General features: G+C 48.3%; 1 protein-coding gene across 1 annotated transcript in view; it reads right to left on the reverse strand.

The window, feature by feature from the left end:
* Positions 1 to 1,636, reverse strand: part of LOC119383707 (calumenin-B-like) — a 583,129-nt gene extending 581,493 nt beyond the window's left edge. Inside the window, exon 1 of the mRNA XM_049412630.1 lies at positions 1,620 to 1,636. The gene's annotated coding sequence lies outside the window, so the exon portion shown is untranslated. The remainder of the gene's footprint in view (positions 1 to 1,619) is intronic.
* Between the last annotated feature and the right edge of the window lie 4,364 nt (positions 1,637 to 6,000).

The raw sequence follows: 6,000 nt of genomic DNA on the forward strand, positions 1-6,000 counted from the left end.
ATTAGAGGGTATTTTGACTACTGCAGGGCACGGGCCGAGAATCACGGCCCGTGCAGAGCTATACTGTGACCGATATGCGCTGGCGTTCGAAGGATACAGAGATATCAAAATTAAGACTGATGGTCAATGACAAGTGAAAGCTGGCCTCGATTTTGATACTAGCACGATTCAATTGAATCGCAATGTTTCTGCGCACTCATAGGACAATGCTGTGAGGCAGACGTTATACGATGCACGCCGGACTTCGCGCATCTGGAAGTGCGTGGATACCGATGTACCGTTGTGTTGGTTCTTGATGCTTTTCCGCGACGATGAGACGTTTTGCAAAGTGGGGATGTGTATTTGCTCTTATGCTCACTTTTTTGTCCCGCTTTTCTGCCGTGCATGTTCTCATTGTCATGACCCGCTACGCATGCACCAATACGTGAGCAAAACGGCGTAAGAACATCGTTGCACTATCCACCGCGGCAGCTAAGCAGGTAATGCGCCGTGCTGCTAAGTTCGACAACGCGGGCTCGATTTTCGTATGAAGAACGGCAGAAAAGTCAAGAGTACTTGTGTACCTACACTTTGGTGCACGTTAAAGAACGCCAGGTGGCCAAAATTAATCCGGATTTTCACACTACGGCGTGCATATCGCGTATTTGACACGCAAGACTCGAGAAAAAAATTACACCATCTCCCGCTCAAGGGGACCATGAGGCGATGCGAAGCCGGAGCACTTGCACGATCGCGTTCCATTGGCGTTCGTTGGGCATGCTACCGACCTCGGCATGCTACCGAGCTCGCGTCGTGGAACGCGAAGAGGAACACTACGCGCGTCGTCTTCCCTCTAGCCTGGCCGTTAATTCTCACAGGGCGCGCGAGAGGGGGGCAGCGTAGGAGAGGAGAGAGAGGGGGAGGGGATGCGCATGCGCTGGCGCTCATCATGGCGTTGCGCAGGAGAAAATTTCGGCATGTCGAGCCCACATTTCAGAGGAGTGAACCGAAGCAAGCGCTGCACAACGCGCGCAGCGCTCTAGCAGCTTGAAGGAGAGGGGGCTAGAGGAGGAGAGTGGCGCATGCGCCGCGAGAGCAGAAGCGAGAACGCAGAAGAAGCGCAAGCAGGTGCTGGGGGAGAAGTGGAGAGAGTAACGCGCAACTGTTGGAGAGAGGGAAGGAGGAGAGTTGCGCATGCGTAGTGTGAGTGCGGACTACCAGGCCGACGCCGGGGGACATATCCCCGAGCAAGAGATGCTTCGCATCTAAAAAAAGGACGCTGTGACATTACCGAGTGCGAGAACCAACAGCGTCCTCCCTTTAGCGAACGTCAGAAGGGAAACATCGCCCCTCTGCCACGTCGCACAGAGCTCTCCGCGCTGTGTGACGTCGCCCGACGTTATCGTCTTGCCTCCAACTCCCGGCCGTACCCGCAGTCGCAAAACTCTCGTAATGTATGACTATGAACTGCATTAGATGACTACACCTTTTCGTGGGTGAGTGTATGAATGTGTAGCATGCACAGCGTATCATGAATACAAGGTTGGATGGATGCTAGAGGCATCCCATTGAAGCGGGCTTGCGGCTAACGCCACCGTGCTATTTATTAGTCCTCTCTAAGCTCTGCATTTTGTAATAACACGTTGTCACTTCTGACTTGTCCTTTTCATCCCAGTTTTCGATGTTACTCTCAATTTTTCTATTTCGCTTGTTCTGTCGTTTTTGGTAACCAATCTTCCAGCCTTTTCTTGCTGGTTTGTACCGCAGATCCATTTGTGTTCCTAGTGCCTTTTAAACGTCCTTGAAGCCTAATATTTCTGGTAGGCTTACCCCTTCGTTGATTACCAAGGGGAAGGGCTTATACGTCTCATGCGAACGTCACATCGAGCGAATAGCGGGGATCTACTCGAAAGTCACATGACCAGTCGCTCGCGTGTTTACTTCGTCTCTGTGGCGCTTGTGTGACTAAGGAAATTCATGAGCCATTCTACAGGACGAATTCCGAGGCCACGAGGCACCAGTTAACCTAAAGCCCTCCGTGGGTTTTCCGCAGCAGACGCGATGGCGGGATTTAAAGGGGCACTAAAGAGACAGGCGATTTTTCTCGTACTCACCCTTTCATGATACCAAAAACACCATGTTTTCCGCAAAAAGACACTTGGTAAACAAGATAACGCACTAACAGAAAATGCGAGTGGCGGCGCCACCTTGAAGCTCCCGCACCAGTCGCCGTGACGTCATTTGATGACATCTTCTAGGGCCTACGTAGTTCATAATCGGTAAAAATGAAGTACATTGTCTTCTGAGGGAGCCAGACACGGTCGCTCAAAGACTTGCGGTTTTCAGCGCAAACTACAAGTAGAGGGTTTATTATGCCTATACAGATTTCAAAAGTGGGCCGTAAAAAATTTTTCAGTGGAAAACAAGCCCTAGAAGTCGCCGGCTGTAAACCCCACCCACCGCCGGCGACCGCCATTTTGCCATGGCGCGTATGACGTCATGTGCAGTACGGAACGGAGCCGTCGTCTTCTATCAAAGTTTCAGCCGCTGCAAGTAGTTCAATTTCAGTGCCAAGCTGAACAAAGCTAAGTTATCTCGATATCACATGTAGCTGACCACGGCAACCACGGAACAATATCGATGTGTTCGCCGCAATGCAGACGTTTGCACATATAGCTGCTTGTTACGTCACGGCTCGCGAGCGCACCAGTGTTGCCTGATTCTCGGGCCACTCGCGTGTTAAAAAAGTATTCGATTAGAAATTAAGTGCTCGACCAAATGCGCTAAAATTTCGCCAGATTATTTGTGAATGCAAGGATTAATCCACATAACACATATTATGATCGAAAATTGGTTGTCATGGCCCCTTTAACATACCAAGTTTGAGGAAATTTCGTTGAGCCAGTGTGGACAAAATACGAAAACACACTTTAAAATCCGTGACATCGCCATCGGAGATTACGGCAGGAAATATAAGAGTCAAGCTTTTGACATTGATTTGCTCATGTCCTATTCCCTACCGAGGTTGTTTGGCCAGAAGCTATACAAAAATACCGATTCTTTTTATTCGACTATTTGATTCTACGTGCTTTGAAGCATAAATAAAACTATTTAGGCGTTTGACTCACCACATAAAAGCAAAATATTTTTTTTGTAAAATATGCAAAGAATTGGCTTCACTATCCTATATCACAGAAAGTGCCCAGACGTTTCCAGTCTTCGGTGCAGAAAATGTCCCTTTGAAGTTTAAAAAATAATGTGCAGGGGACAAGCGACCCCGTGAAATAAAAAGCCTTGGACATGCCGTTGGAGGTTTATTTACATCTATCACCGTCCACTGCTGATGCCTTGAGATTTGGTCGTCTTCCGAATCTGAAGATTTAGAAATAAAAAAGATATGCTGCTCTGCGTAGTCACTGCCACACACACAGGAGAACTGAAATTCTTCATTCTACAAAACTTCGGCAAACAAGCGTGTTTTTCTTTTTCTTTCTGAACAGTTTCCCGCAGACACGCGCCACTCGCACATAAAGGACGTCGTCGGCGCTCGCGCACGATAGTTAAAGATTTGGCCGACTGTACATTTTCAGAGTATAATTTATTAGTCTAAACTAACCTACTCTTTCACTGTTTCACTTTAGCGTCCTTTTAAGCTAACCTTTCGGCCATCTCCACTGGAGGCGCTGTTCGGACCTGGAATAGGTCTTAGATGCCATCGGAAGTTTGAACATATCTCAAAGAAATTGCGCGGTTGAAACGAAGGAAACAATCCGAAGGAATAGTATTTGATACACATAACGTACATTAGAGATTTAGCGTACCTGTTAGCGTACAATCAACCGCACTGGCGAATAAAAAAGCCCTATATTTAATGGCGGTAATCCGTTACATACGGCAAAGCCGCGTGATCAAAATCTGCTTGCGAATTTAAGAAGAGAAAATATGAGCCCAATATATAGAGCACATTAAAGAAGAAACATACAATATGCACTGCTATGATCTTAAGCAAGCATGGGAAGGGCTCGCCTTCGAAATTCATAAAAGGGCAGTACAAGCATGAAGCTGTGGCAGTAAACGGCAATCAGCCCTGCGGTACGCACAACTCTTGGATGATGTTTGCAACTTGCAGGGCATCATCTTCTGCCGTTGAATAGCATCACATCGTGCCGATGTTTGCAACCACGTCCCTAGGCAAGTTATATTCGTGGCACTTTTTTGTTGTGCCTCCGAAGCCCGTCCCACACACTCAGTATCGGATTCAGTGTCAACGTCCAACCTGTGACGACGCCTGCACTTTACGATGCTTTTGTCGCTGAAGCACCTTTCGATCCCAGCGTTCGAGAAGGGCAGCGACAGCGCTGCCATGGCGAGCGTGGCCAGCTCGGCGAAAGGATTTTCACCATGCGCATCCTTGTAGGAATTTGTCGCCAAGAACCATCGGTTCTGTTTGTAGAGCACCGTGTTACGTGCCGCAAATTTCTCCACTGCGTTTCGCAAGCGGACACTGCTTCTACGGAAAGAAACTGTGACGCCAATTCCGCAATTAGCTCTCGTATTGGCTTCAATGCGTGCTCTACAGAAATGCGATGAGCCTTTTTGCAAGCATTTAGTGTTTTCTGGCAGCCGCTGACGCAGCTGGTTAAGGAGGTCCACAATGACACGTCAACAGCGAAGGCGCAGCTCCTTTTCATCGCCGCGTAGTAGGCAGGGGCGTAGCCAGAAATTTTTTTCCGGGGGGGGGGACCCCACTCCTTGACTACGTCCCTGGTAGGAAGCACGCGTCTCGGAGTGCTGCTTGAAACCGGTGACGGAAGTACGGATTTGGATCGAGTTTCTCGTCGATATTGACCGTCAACACGCCGCATCGGGAAGTTGGTGGAGATACATTTGCGGCCGTCGATTTCACAAGGATAATCAGATCTTTGAACAATTTCATCGGGTCTTTTTTTTCCGCTTGATACGATTTGTTGAAACGCTGAACTTTCGCTACAACCCACTCCAGCAACCGTACGTAGCATTTGTTTTTGAGGTCACTGTACATTTCGTAAAGCACCATTGCCGTGTAGCAGTGTTTGTCTCTCCGCGCTTTTCCAAAAACTTCCTTCAATTCAGTCCACTCGGCAGCTATTTACTGCCGTGTGCATTGACAACCAGCGTGTGTCACATGATAGTGGTATAGTAAGCGGAGTCGCTCCGTCGTTTATTTCGAAGTGCAAGCTTTGGTATTATAGTTTCCTTGTTGAGGAGTGAGCAAACCATCGGCATGTCTCTCTCGCCAGGAATTGTATGTTTCTCGGCGAGGCAGCCGGTGCATTTAAAACTGCAAGTTGAAGAGAGTGGAGACGCATCGCACCATAACAAGATGAGGAATTTCATTTGTCAGTCTAGTGTAGACGCCACTATTCACACCCGGCATGACGCTCTCATTGTCTACTCCAATGCCAACAAGGTTTCTTGGGGTTCAAACCCTTAGACCGCACCGTTTGACTGGGAAAAATAACTGATGGCGATTCGGAGGAGCTTGAGGACACTGATATCGGTCGACTAGTCAATCGGAACGCCGTACTTTTGTTCGCCAGTATCTTCCCGCAACGATTTTTCAAAAGGACGTTCTTTATATTATTGGTACACTTTGTGCGGTGAATCTTTAAGGCGACTTCGCCATCTTGAAAAATCCACTTGCAAGCTTCTCTGAGGTGCTCCATGGCGCTCATCGCGCAGTGCTCAGCGACAAAAAGAGCAAGAGTGGCTTCTACTTGCTTCACAGGAACTGCCATTACACGTGGCATGACATCAAATATGCTGGTGAAGTCCTTTGCTTGGCACAATGCCACGTGTTTCGTAGTCGTGGCGTGCTTGTCAATGCTCGCCTGCTTTCCCTCGATAGACCCTTTGCAAAATTTGCAAAAGGCCTTGAAGGGGTCCCGGGTATTGCCATGAGCCACTCATTGTGTTTATCCTCTCTAAGACAGCAGTTCCTGAAGTGCTGTTTGTACAGTTTTCTCTTATCTGCATGCCATG

Source organism: Rhipicephalus sanguineus, chromosome 2 (assembly GCF_013339695.2).
Source record: "Rhipicephalus sanguineus isolate Rsan-2018 chromosome 2, BIME_Rsan_1.4, whole genome shotgun sequence".
NCBI lineage: Eukaryota > Metazoa > Arthropoda > Arachnida > Ixodida > Ixodidae > Rhipicephalus > Rhipicephalus sanguineus.